General features: G+C 39.6%; 1 pseudogene; it reads right to left on the bottom strand.

Moving 5' to 3' along the window:
• Window positions 1-821: 821 nt before the first annotated feature.
• Window positions 822-1,961, bottom strand: LOC149261006 (aminopeptidase P2 pseudogene; annotated as a pseudogene).
• Window positions 1,962-14,288: the final 12,327 nt, after the last annotated feature.

The raw sequence follows: 14,288 nt of genomic DNA, 5'->3' as shown, positions 1-14,288 counted from the left end.
CATTTTGATTTTTAAGTGGCTTCTAACATTTTGCACGTTTCTCAATGTCACTTTATAATGCCTCTTTTAATAATTATTTGATACCTCTTAAATAAAAGTCACTTTAGCCCCATCTACATTAAATAATTACTTTATTTCTTCGTCTTTTCCAATGCCTCATGCAACCACTCAAAAATTGGGACATTAAATTCTTCCCTTCCCAAAGATCATTTGTCCCTAGGAAATGTAATCACAACTCGGTACTCCATAAACTGGACCTAATCAAATGAAAAATGACACCAGGGTCCCAAACCATCCTAGAAGATGTGAAGCTTCCTCTGCTTAGCTCACTATTTGGAAAGGTACTGACATAATTGACCTCTTGAATACTATTGACGAGTAGAGCAACTTGATACTACAATCCCTCAACAAATTTTTGAACTAGGGAACCAAACCCATGCACCTCAGGAGTAAACTCTAGAAAATAACAATTGACTCTCGTGGAAAAAGGTATCAACCTCCATGACATGCACAATGCAAGCACGACCTCATTCGGATGAACATGCTGACAAGAAAGTGAAACACTACAAAATCCCAACGAATCACTTAAAAATGAAATGCTCCCCTTAAAATTGAAGCCCAATGGAAAATATAAGTGACTTTCCTATGTAAATACACACTCATCCATATCATTTGTTGAACTGTCAAGCCTTGTAATTCTAGGGTCCCATGTTAATGTAAAAAATAAGCCACCATGCTCATGTTGTGCCACTTTGGTCCTAATTTCTTGCCCACCGTGCTCATGTTGGGTTCTCCTCTCTTGGAACCCCATGCCAAAATATCTATGGGTCAAAGCTTGTATCAATAAAATTAGCTTTATTAGCTCGAATCTCAAACAAATTTTCTACAACTTATGCTTATGTAAGAAGCACTTTCTCATAAGCAACTTTTGTTTCCAACCATTACTAGAATTTGGCAAGAGTTGTAGCATCCATCAAATGAACTTGCATTATCCCATCCAATTCTGCCTCATTTTTATGGCCTTTGGAAGTGCTACTAGGGAAGCTCTATGTATTGTGACAGGTCCTTCCATCTTGATGTCAAGGGACTTTCCTTCTTGTAATTTCACATTGGAATCTTTGATACTTTTCCTTTTATTTTGTTTAGTAAGTCATTCATAATAATCATTGGATGAAGAATTGAATGCATTAAATATTGCAAGCTTATTCTTGATGTATCCAACCATGACTTTGCACCATTCTCTTCCAACCTAGTTATATGTGAAAGAAGAGTTTCTTAAGGCTTCAATACAACATTAGAGCTTGTAAGATGAACCACGACTTCATGAGCGATCTTAAAATTATCAACGAATAGTGTCACCAAATCAAGCTCCACAATTAAATATGCATATGCAACTAGAGAATGTGGCACATCATTTCCTCTCAAGTTTAGTAACTAGGAAACTTCGTCAAGCATGGATATAACCATTGCATTAAATCCAACTTCTATGAGATTACTTCTCAAGGAACTCAATATTGAAGATACATTTGAACCAACATACTTCATATCATGTACTCTAACTAGCACCATTGGAATTTTAGGTTTTTCGTCTTTCCAAATTTCATCCACCAAGTTCCCATCATATATATATATATATATATATATATATACCAATTTGAGATCCTTTATAGTCAATTTCTATTTCAATTCTTCAGCTATATCACAAGAAAAAAAAATGGATCAATGCCCACATTGTAGCATGGAGACAAGACATCAGTTAAGCATTCACTATTAGTGGGAACACCAACAATTGCAACCTGCATAAGTATCCAATCAGGCCCGAACTGGTTCTTTGCCTAAAGGAAATATTGTCAATCTATCCAAACAACTACCTTGTCTTTAGTGACAACTGCAGTCCCTGCATTACCTGTAAATTATGATATAAAGAATCGATGCATAAAACACTTTGCAATAAACTCATTTTGTCATGAAGCAGGTTCTCCAAAATGTACAATCTTTGTAATTGTTGGGTGTGTGTTATATTCTTTCCACGCATCATGGGGTTTGGGGCAATGACCCAATTTTTATTTTTATTTTTATTTTATGCGAACCCAATAATAGTTGGGTAGAGCCAAGCATGGGGGGAAACATAAATATGGTGGGCATACCTACCCATGGTTTTGTGCATGCGTTTTACACATGGTTTTGGGCATGATGGTTTTTTGTAGATCCGATCAAGGGAATTACGATTTTGTTCTAGTCCAAAGTTAATGGATAGGAGGCTTTTGAATGCTTCAATATATATATATATATATGTATTGTAACATTGAAAGGAATATAATAAAAAATCAATCTAGTGTTCCTGGTTTTGGGATATAGGGGAAAATATTTGTGTATATTTGTTTTATGTTCTCGCCATTATATATTTTTGTGTTTTAAGAATTCATTTGCAGGTAATTTCTATACAGGGTTAAAACCTACATTTGGTATCATAGTTATTTCGGCTTCAAGGGAATGCCTTTGTTGCTGAGGGGTTTTGCTCGGGCATGTGGTAGACCCTATTACAATGGGAGATCTGCGAGATCAATTCTTGCGATGAAAGGAGATGGTGAATAATGGAAAGATAGAGGTCGAAAAAATCAACGGATAGACTTTTGAGTTGTGGAAGGTCAAGATGGAGGATCTGTTGGTGGATAAATATTAGTGGATTACGATAGATCTAGGTTCTAAACCAACGACAATGTCAACAAAAGACTGGAAGAAGTTGGATCAGAAGGAAAAAAAAAAACACAATACAATTGTGTATCTCTAATTTAGTATTGTTGAATGTTTGAGGAGAAGCTGCAACAAAGGATTTGTGGGACAAGTTAGGGACTTTGTATCAATCTAAGTCTCTGGTGAACAAACTGTTCCTACAGGGATGTATAACTTGAGAATGAAGGATGGAGACCCGATGATAGAGAATTTGAACGCCTTTAATACTATGGTAAGCTAGTTGATATATGTTGATATTAAAATTTTAGACGAAGATAAGCGCATCAGTTTGTTGTGTTCTCTACCAGATTCATGGGATAGTCTGGTTGTTGCTATAGGTAGCAATACGACTAACTTGAAGTTTAATGAAATAGTATCATCCTTGTTTTCGGAGGAGATGAGATGGAAAAATATGGAGAGCTAGAATGGAGATGCCTTATCTGTGAGAGGAAGGCCCCATAACAAAAACACAAATAAGTCCTCAAGTGGGAGATCTAAATCTCTAGGAAAGTCTATTAAGGTATGTTAGAAATGCGAAAAGGAAGGCACTACTAAAGGGACTGTAGATCTAAAGTTCTTGAGAAAGAAAATGGATTTGATTATGCTCCTTTAGTAGAGGCGAAAACCACCTCAGATGAAGGTGGGGGTGTGTACTTGGCTTCTTCTTCAAGTACACATGTAGATCATGAGGCATGGTTGATTGACTCAGGTGCATCCTTTCACTTTACTGCACATAGGGAGTGGTTCATAAGAGAAATATAATGGTGGTGATGTCTTCCTAGGCAATGACCGGAAGGCCAAAATCATGGGACACGAAAAACTCAAGTTGAAGTTGCAAGGTGGAAGGATTAGAACACTTCCTCGTGTTCTGCATATTCCTGCATTGACTAGAAATATGATTTCTATAAGCAAGATGGATGATGTAGGTGTAAAAACAGTGTCCGAGATGGTTCAGGGAGCATTGGTATTGATGCAGGGAGTTTAGATTGGAACTTTGTACAAGCTTCTAGGTAGCACTATTATTGATGGGTGCAACAATTCTGTGGTTCTTGAAAGTGGAGTTGAAAATCTAGTGATCTCTCGAGAAAAGGCCATGCTATGGCATCAAAGACTTGGACATATTTGGTGGGCTCCAGTATTGTAGCAATAATGCTACAACTCCTGGAACTCCCTTCTTTAATTTTATCAACCCGGTAGTTCGTAACAAACTTGGAAGCGACGGTGCTGTATGCACAAGTACTAGCTCTTGCCGCAGCTGTCACTTGGTCAGCTGGCACAAGTCCGCTAGGGGCTTAAGCCAACTTCTATGAGCTCTTAGAAGAAGCTTTTTAACTGATGGATGAAAGCTAACTCAAAGGAAGCTAATCTACTTGCAGAAAGAAACTGAAAGCCAAAAAGAAACGCAAACCCTAATTCTACCAGCTAGTCCTACTGATGCAAAGATGAGAATGCAAACTACTGAAAGAGATGCCATTACTTCTATGAAGGTAAGATACATGTGTCTAGACTACCTCTACCTGAAGAAAACATCTTTTTGTATTTTTGAATAAGTTATTAGAATTATCATGCATGTGCTTTTAACTGGCTTTTTATTGTGCAGAGGTGGATCAAGGAGGAGAAATGCTTGGAAGAGGTCGGGAAGGTTCAGGGAGGGTCTAAGGAGTCCCTAACACCCTTCCAGAGAGTTTCACAAAGTTTGGCTGCCAAGAAACTGCATTTATGAGCTTCTACAGGAAGTCTGCAGGGGTCCTACAGGATGTTCTAGGATTCTACAAGATGTTATGTAATTTTTCTACAGGATGTTCAGAAATGGGGTTTTGAAGCATGGATGGAGGGAAAAAGGTGGAGGAATGAGTATGGAGGTGAACTAGGGGTGTAGGGGAGTTCAAGACTTGGAGGATGGAGTTGAGGAGTGGAGTAGATGGTGAGATTTGTTCAAGGAGGGATGAAACGATGTTGCACAAGAAGATGAGAATCATGGCAAAGTAAGCGAATGAGGCAAATGCAAGGTAAGGTTTCTGAGTGAAGGGTGAAGCAGGTAGGTTGGATGGAGTATGGGTAGGTACGGAAGGATAACAGGTACTCTGCAAGCGGTTTTTCAAACTGAACAAACAAACACTTATAAAACCTATGACCTAGTTACTTCACTCTAATATGACCTAACAGCAAAAGGAAATGAACAGAAGTTTATTCGAAATGAAATACGTGAAATAAATATGCAACTAAGCAATCATAAACTGAAGCATGCAATCAAAACTGATATCAAGTTCGACAACTAAAAATCCAACACTACTAATTGCATGGTGAAGCAAAAAGATAGTGTTTTTGTTAGCAGCAAAGTCACATTGGTCCCAACGCATGATTCCACTGAGGGGGAGGTGAGATCCAAAGTACTTGGTAGCCTTTTTCTGAATATATTCCCTGTGATTAACCAATCAAGTAAATCTGAACATGAATAACCTTTTTAATCATCAAGAGCAACTTAAATAACAACACAACATTTAAATCTAAATAGCAGATTTTATTCTAAGAATGCAGCAAAGACACATGAAAGTAAACAAAGGAGGTATTGGGCGCTTGAGATGGGCCCAACCCCAAGAGCTATAGCCTCGTAAGAGAGATTTAGAGCTGGTGCAAAGCTGGATTCATCTTTATTGAGCAAGAAAAGAAGAGTTACATCAAAATTGTCCACAAGGAGAACTTGAAAATGAGCTGAAAGCAAAGCTAATCTATTGCCTAAAAATCGAACTACAAAATGACTACAAAATGAATACAAAATGACTAACTACTGGCTACAAAATGACTAACCACTAGCTAACCAAAATGAGGCCCTAAGCCTTCTTATTTATACAAATTGAGGACCCAACAGTCCTCCTAAACTTTAGGGACTCGACTGCCCAAAACTTGTAGTTAACAACAGTCCTACTTGACTTGCTTGGCTGCCCTTGTGCTAATTGATTTGGTGGCCCTTGAACTCTGAGCTGATGGTGGAGAATTCGAGGTAAGGGCCCATAAATGAAGGGAACACCTTCCTAAAAATACTCTCCACGAATTTGGTTGCCAAGTGCTCATTTCAACCATTGATTTTGTCTCCAAATTGACCAAAAAGGCTACACAAAGTACACATTAGACTTGTTGGCATAATGACTAATCCAGTTCACTCTATTAGCATAAATATAATCAAAACATGCAATAAACTAATGAGAATGGTGGATTAAGTCGAATTAGGAGGTTGAATGAGCCCAAATAATCATCCATTTTTGGGGCTCATCATCACCCCCCTACTGAAAGTGTTGCTCATCCTCTGAGCAACCAATCTATCTCCTCATCTTTGATGGCCCTGGTGGCCTCCCTGTCATCCCAAGCTTCTGAAGTGATGTCCTCTTCTTAGTCATGAAACCATGCTTTTCTCTTTGCTTCTTCCCACTGCCTGTGCTTCTTTTCCTAGAGAATTCTCAACTTTGGTATGATTGTGCAAGTATATTCAATATGATGGTGGCAATGGTGGTGAAAGGAGATGAAACCAGTGGAGGATGGAAGAAAAAAGTGGTTGCATGCCTCCTCAACAGACTTCAAGCTTCAAATCCCTCTCCATAATTGATTCTGGCCTGCCCAAAGGCTTCTATAGGATGTTTCTGGTAAAAATATAGAACTTCCTGTAGAAAGTCCTGTAGCTTCCTGTAGAAGGTTGAACCCTAACTAAATTGTGCTTGAACCCTGAAAAAAATGAGTGTTCATGGAGGGGATGGATGTGAGGATGCCTGGGAACTTGGTAGGGACCCTTTTTCTTGTGCTGGGAGGCCGTTTTCTGGGTTCCTGTAGAAGCAGTCAGTTGGCTTCCTGTAGAAACAATTTTCCTTGATTTGGCTTGCTTAGCTGGGGGTGCATTCTCTTTGACTTGTGTGTTGGTTGCCTTGGGTGTGCCCTTATTTGTTTGGACATTCTCAGTCCTCTCTGCCCGTGTTTGCAATCGTTTCTCCCTTGGTGTTTGTGCCTTCATTCCACCCACAGTTTTGGCCTCAGCAGCTTGGCATTTCACTCATTCTTCTTGTTCCTTCTGTGGTGGTCTGTCTTGTGTTTCTTTTCCATGTCCTTCCATTGCTCCTCCTATTCTGCTTGTTTGAATCCTTGTGCTTTTCTTGGCCTTAATGCAGCAAGCACAGCTGCTGCTTCCCTTGCCAACATTTCAGGGGATTTCTCTTTTTGCTGTTCTTTCCCTTCACTTCATGTAGAAATCTCTATGCCTTCGTGTTGCTCTAACTGCTTTTTCAGCAGTGCATTTTCCTCCTGTAGCTGGGATTTTTGTAATGCTTTCAATGTGTCTCACCATGGCCAATTGTTCTCTTAATTCCTTTAGCTTGTCCTCCATGTGGTGTTGAGTGTTTTTTTTTCTAAATAAAATACTCAGGTGAGAAAGCAGGTAGAATTGAAAACAGAGGGATAGCTGAATTTTCACCTTTTTCTGAAACCAAACAAGGAATTTCCCCATGTGCTTCTCCTTACAACATCAAATTGCAATATTTCCCCTTTTTTTTAAACTGCTTTTATCCTGAATTTGACTCTCTGCTTTTGAAAAGAAGAATTTTGTTTTTACAGACAGAGCACAGAGATCAAGTTTTCTTCTCAACACACATACATATATGCAAATTTAAAATTTTTCATACACAGGCTGGCCTCCATAGCTGCATATATCTTCCCTATAGGAGAATTTTTTTAAAAACAGGAAACGTGGAGGAGAATCTTGATGCAGAAACAACTGGGAAACCCAGTGCAATACACAGGCAAACGTTTTTCTTCCAATTCACAGGCAGATTTTTTCTCTGATTCCCCAATCTTATGCTGTTCAATTCACCACCTTTTCAAAACATACCATGCATAGAGGAGTTTTTTCGAGCCTACCTCGTTTTGAGATTTCCAATTCCGACGCAACAGACACGGGTTTCTCTGCTTCAGAAGGATATACTGTATTTCCTGTAGAACGTCTTCCTGTAGAACGCTGGCCGGCTTCTGTAGGATGTCTCTGCACCTTTGAACGATCTTGGTATGCGGGAGAATTTTGAACAAGCCGAAAAACTTGGCGAAGGACGTCAGTTTAACAGAATTCAGAGGCAGAGGATTCAGCCGAAGAGGTTTGCAAATGTAAATGAATCAGCAGTTAACGTGAGTCTTCAGCCGAGCATTCCTTTAATTACTGCGTGATTTGTGGTGAGGTGGCAGAGACGTGCGCTACTCATGCAAACTGTTGGTCCGGTGCAGTGCCATCTGCCTGTAATCCCTTACCATTAGTTGCATTGGAGTTCAAAATATCCACAACTCTCTGTGTTTTTTCAAATTTCACGTGAATGACCATACACGTATGCTGCGTGATTTTTGCCTGAGTGCTAGAGAACTGTATGCGAGGTTAACCTTGCTAGATTCATGGCTTACCCCACCATTCCATTTGTTCATGCATTTCTTTAATTAGATTCATGCAATAGAGGAACAAGTTTTAGTCACGTACCTGAAGTCAAATGGTTGATGTGACCTGTCATTTGCTGCATGCACTGGTTTTTGTGGTTGCATGTGGCTTGACTGCTAATTTTTGGTTGTTTTCCTTGTGCAGGTGTCCTATGGCCGGATGCATGCTGCATGAGTTCATTTCCACACTCAGATCTGCACCCCCAAGCTGTTGCTGCTGAATTTTCACCGGACAGAAACTTGTTTTCGCCATTGCTCCCAAATGGTAAACCGGATCGATCTGAAACTTGCTGAGCACGTTCCTATCATCATTATGCATCTCCCATAGCAAAATTGCGATCAATGGATGCACAGATTTTGAGAAAAATGGAAAATGGCTGAAGATTTCAGAGATCAATTTCTCGGAAACTATGCATCAGAATTGGCTGAAACTGCTTGGGTAGGCTACTATCACCCATGTGCATCTCCCCATGAAACAGGTTTTGAAACAAATGCACGGATATGGAGAAAATGCAAAAATGGCTGATGGTGATGGAGGCTAATTTCTCGGAAACCGTGCACCAGAATTGGCTGAAACTGCTCAGGCATGTTGCCATCACCCCTGTACAATTCCCCATAAAATGGTTTTTCAAATGGATGCATGGTTTTCAAGTTATGGAAGAAACAAATTATGTTCTATGTATTTTTTCTTCAAGGCATTCTGCAGTTTTGTTGCATGGTAAGAAAAACTGAGCTTGGGTTGTGATGCAGGCATGGAGATGATGGAGGAGGAGTTTGAAAAGTGCAGGAGGACTTCTGAACCCTTGAGGAAGCTACCATGTTCGCCAAACCACCTTTTTGAAATCCATTTCTAGCTTCCTACAATTTCTACAGGAACTTCCTGTAGAAGCATAATGAAGAAGCACAATGAGGTGGAAAAGATGATGGAACAGGGTGAGGAATGGGAACATGGATGCTTGCAGGCATAACCAATGGATTCCAAGCTTTAGATCCCCTTCCAAAATCGAATCTGGCTCGCTTGAAGGTTCTACTGGATGTTTCCTGTAGAAATATAGAACTTCCTCTAGAAGGCACAAAAACTCTTTTGTCTTTGTTTTGAGTGATCCTCCTGACCTGCAATGTCCTTCTTGCAACCTGCAATTATCCAATGGAAATTAGTTTTATTTTTATTTTTCTTTTTCTCTTTTTTTGAAAAACAACTAGGGCGCCTCATGGAGGTTTTCACCCTAATTGCCTGCCCTGGGTGCCTCCAAGGGAGGTTTTCACCCAGAGATCTTATTTCCTTTTCTCCTTTTTTTTCAACCCATTGACCGCCTCATGGAGGTTTTCAATCAATGAGCCAATCTAAGGCACCTCCGAGGAGGTTTTCACCTTAGATTTTTCCTCTTATTTCCATTTTTTCATTTCATTTCTTTTTTCCTTTTTTTTTTTTTCTACCCTACCCTACTTGAAAAACAAAACCATTTTCAAGTGTAAGAATACTTCCAATGGAGCCATGTGCACATCGAGATTAGAGACAAGATGATGTGAAGGCTTGAAATGCATGTTTTGACAACTATTTAGATTTCAGAGACAAAATGATCTGACTTTGAAGGGATCAAACATAGCTGAGGAAGAGAGTACCGCCGCAACTTAGTGACCGTCTGAAACCATATCTCAATATAGCTCTGATATCCTTGGTTCTTTTTCTGATCTGGATCATGTTTCATGTCACCTTCTAACATGACTTCCCCATCTTCCTCTTTTTGTTGATCTTTCTCTTGAATACATGGAAGATTTGATGGTAACCATGAAGGATCTTTCTTTATCTCTGCTTCTGATGTCTTCTCTTCATCAAGTAAAGCCCATGGTTCTTTGATTTCCTCTTCTGAATCTTCTTTTGCCTGATGTGGTCCTTCAATGCTTTTAATATAGTCTATTTTTTGCAATACTCTTCCTGAGATATGGTGAAGATCATTGAGCTCAAGAGCAGTTGTTTGGACATGTTGTGCCTCAGCTTTGCAATGGAGTTGAGCTACTCCAATGTGTGGATTTGGAAATGGTGGTATGGGCAGCTGAGTGGGGGTGTATATTTGAGATGGATGTGGATGGGGTTGTGGTTGGGTAGGCATGTGGGGTTGCCTTGGTGGAGGAGGAGGCGATGGTTGTGGTTGAGCAGGTGGTGGAGGAAAAGAAGTGGGAGGAGTGTTGTACTGGGGCCTCCACCCCTGCTGACGTGCATTCCACTGAGGTTGTGGCTGAGCATAAGAATGAAACGAATGAGCAGCTGGTTGGGCATAATATGGATCTATGAAGGAACAAGGAGGAGGTGTGAACCAGGAAGGATGAGCAGGGGGAACCCAAGAAGGCATGAAAGTGGCTTGATAGGGGTCATAATAGGTCTCGGATGTCCCTTGCAGTTCCTGCTGATAAGATCTAGGTTCATGTGGCCTCCTTTGGTTCCTATAATAGAGTGATTCAGTGGCTCCTTTGGCTCTCTGATATGTAGCTTTGATTCTGGGTAAGGAAGGGAACTGATCTGTAGGATGGTATTCTTCACATACAAAACACACTTCTATGGAGTACAATGGACATTCGTTCCTAGGATGCTTTCTAGTGCACCTAGGACAAAAAATGGCCAAAGCCCTCTTGGCTTCTTCTTGATTCTTTTGGATTCGCAAGGTATCCAGTTGCATGGCAAGAAACTGCCTCATATCACTCTTGAAATTTTCGATCTGATTTGCAAATTCATTTTTGGATAAGGTGCTGCTCCCAACATTTCTGCTTGTAGCCATTCGCTCCAGAGGAATGTTTTCTTCTTCTTCTCCCCTAGAGGTTCTTTAAAGATGCCTTGATGTCCACCTAGGGCTTCTTCTTAATCACAACCATCGAAGAAGAGAGAAGGTTGGCTGTGTGAAGCAGTGGGGGGTGTTGTGCAAATATTTTTCTAAATTATCTCTACTCCTACAAGGCATGAAAGGAAATCTTTTTGGTTGTTTTTTCTTTTTCTGCTTGTACCTGCAAAAACTAAAATAGATTGAACTGCAACTAACTATCTTGCTGAAATGAAAATGCGGAATTGAAATGAAAGCAAGAAATGACTAATCTATTTTGCTCAAATGAAATTGCAGGAATGAAATGCTAGGCTACGCTTGCAGAAATGAAATTGCGGAATTGAAATGCTAATCTATGAAAGCGAGAAATGCTAATCTATGAAAGCGGGAAATACTAATCTACTTTTGCAGAAACGAAATTGCATAATGGAAATGAAATAAACTACTTAGCAGAAGGTTGTAGTAGAAAATAGAAGAAAAGCAGCAATCACCAATACTCTGACGCTTCCCTGGCAACGGCGCCAAAAAGATGGTGGGCTCCAGTATTGTAGCAATAATGCTACAACTCCTGGAACTCCCTTCTTTAATTTTATCAACCTGGTAGTTCGTAACAAACTTGGAAGCGACGGTGTTGTATGCACAAGTACTAGCTCTTGCCGCAGCTGTCACTTGTTCAGCTGGCACAAGTCCGCTAGGGGCTTAAGCCAACTTCTATGAGCTCTTAGAAGAAGATTTTTAACTGATGGATGAAAGCTAACTCAAAGGAAGCTAATATACTTGCAGAAAGAAACTGAAAGCCAAAAAGAAACGCAAACCCTAGCAAACCCTAATTCTACCAGCTAGTCCTACTGATGCAAAGATGAGAATGCAAACTACTGAAAGAGATGCCATTACTTCTATGAAGGTAAGATACATGTGTCTAGACTACCTCTACCTAAAGAAAACATCTTTTTGTATTTTTGAATAAGTTATTAGAATTATCATGCATGTGCTTTTAACTGGCTTTTTACTGTGCAGAGGTGGATCAAGGAGGAGAAATGCTTGGAAGAGGTCGGGAAGGTTCAGAGAGGGTCTAAGGAGTCCCTAACACCCTTCCAGAGAGTTTCACAAAGTTTGGCTGCCAAGAAACCGCATTTATGAGCTTCTACAGGAAGTCTGCAGGGGTTCTACAGGATGTTCTAGGATTTCTACAGGATGTTCTGTAATTTTTCTACAGGATGTTCAGAAATGGGGTTTTGAAGCATGGATGGAGGGAAAAAGTTGGAGGAATGAGTATGGAGGTGAACTAGGGGTGTAGGGGAGTTCAAGACTTGGAGGATGGAGTTGAGGAGTGGAGTAGATGGTGAGATTTGTTCAAGGAGGGATGAAACGATGTTGCACAAGAAGATGAGAATCATGGCAAAGTAAGCGAATGAGGCAAATGTAAGGTAAGGGTTCTGAGTGAAGGGTGAAGCAGGTAGGTTGGATGGAGTATGGGCAGGTACGAAAGGATAACAGGTACTCTGCAAGTGGTTTTTCAAACTAAACAAATAAACACTTATAAAACCTATGACCTAGTTACTTCACTCTAATCTGACCTAACAACAAAAGGAAATGAACAGAAGTTTATTCGAAATGAAATACGTGAAATAACTATGCAACTAAGCAATCATAAAATGAAGCATGCAATCAAAACTGATATCAAGTTCAACAACTAAAAATCCAACACTACTAATTGCATGGTGAAGCAAAAAGACAGTGTTTTTGTTGGCAGCAAAGTCACATTGGTCCCAACTCATGATTCCACTGAGGGGGAGGTGAGATACAAAGTACTTGGTAGCCTTTTTCTGAATATATTCCCTGTGATTAACCAATCAAGTAAATCTGAACATGAAGAACCTTTTTAATCATCAAGAGCAACTTAAATAACAACACAACGTTTAAATCTAAATAGCATATTTTATTCTAAGAATGCAGCAAAGACACATGAAAGTAAACAAAGGAGGTATTGGGCACTTGAGATGGGCCCAACCCCAAGAGCTATAGCCTCCTAAGAGAGATTTAGAGCTGGTGCAAAGCTGGATTCATCTTTATTGAGCAAGAAAAGAAGAGTTACATCAAAACTGTCCACAACGAGAACTTGAAAATGAGCTGAAAGCAAAGCTAATCTATTGCCTAAAAATCAAACTACAAAATGACTAACCACTAGCTAACCAAAATGAGGCCCTAAGCCTTCTTATTTATACAAATTGAGGACCCAACACTCCTCCTAAACTTTAGGGACTCGACTGCCCAAAACTTGTAGTTAACAACAGTCCTACTTGACTTGCTTGGCTGCCCTTCTGCTAATTGATTTGGTGGCCCTTGAACTCTTAGCTGATGGTGGAGAATTCGAGGTAAGGGCCCATAAATGAAGGGAACACCTTCCTAAAAATACTCTCCACGAATTTGGTTGCCAAGTGCTCATTTCAACCATTGATTTTGTCTCCAAATTGACCAAAAAGGCTACACAAAGCACACACTAGACTTGTTGGCATAATGACTAACCCAGTTCACTCTATTAGCATAAATATAATCAAAACATGCAATAAACTAATGAGAATGGTGGATTAAGTTGAATTAGGAGGCTGAATGAGCCCAAATAATCATCCATTTTTGGGGCTCATCAATATTGGAGATAAGGACCTTCGAATACTGCATGGTAATGGTATCGTAGAAGGCATGTCTAATTTCTCTCTAGGTTTCAATTTTTGTGAACATTGTGTATATGTGAACAGTGATGTGTTTGGACATATATCTAGGTAAATCTATGTATTATGTCTCATTTATAGATGAATTCTCGAGGAATACATGGATATATTTACTCAAGAAGAAATATTAAATCTTTGTCAGGTTTAAAAAATTTAAGGCTCTAGTGGAAAATCAAACCAAGAAGAAGATTAAGGTGTTGAGGATAAATAATGGTGGAGAGTTCTGCAAGAAGGAATTCGAAGATTTCTATAAGAAGTGTGGTATAACATGATAGAAGACTACTCCATACACACCTCAATAAAATGGAGTTGCAAAAATAATGAATAGGACATTGATGGAAAATTAAAGAAGTATGCTCAGTAGTGCTGGATTAGGGAAATATTTATGGGTAGAGGCCGTGGATACTACATGTTACCTGTTTAACAAATAATCTTCATTAGCATTGGAGGATAAGATTCCACATGAGGTATGGACTGGTAAGAAACCCTCTTTCTCACATCTCAGAGTATTTGGTTGTGATGCATATGTACATGTTCCAAAAGAGAAAAGAACCAA

Source organism: Pinus tabuliformis, chromosome 6 (genome assembly GCF_031772625.1).
Source record: "Pinus tabuliformis cultivar Carrire ecotype Pingquan chromosome 6, CPIR1, whole genome shotgun sequence".
In the NCBI taxonomy this organism is placed as follows: Eukaryota; Viridiplantae; Streptophyta; class Pinopsida; order Pinales; family Pinaceae; genus Pinus; species Pinus tabuliformis.
The sequence above is the reverse complement of the archived record's forward strand: the minus strand, read 5'-3'. Positions and strand labels throughout refer to the sequence as shown.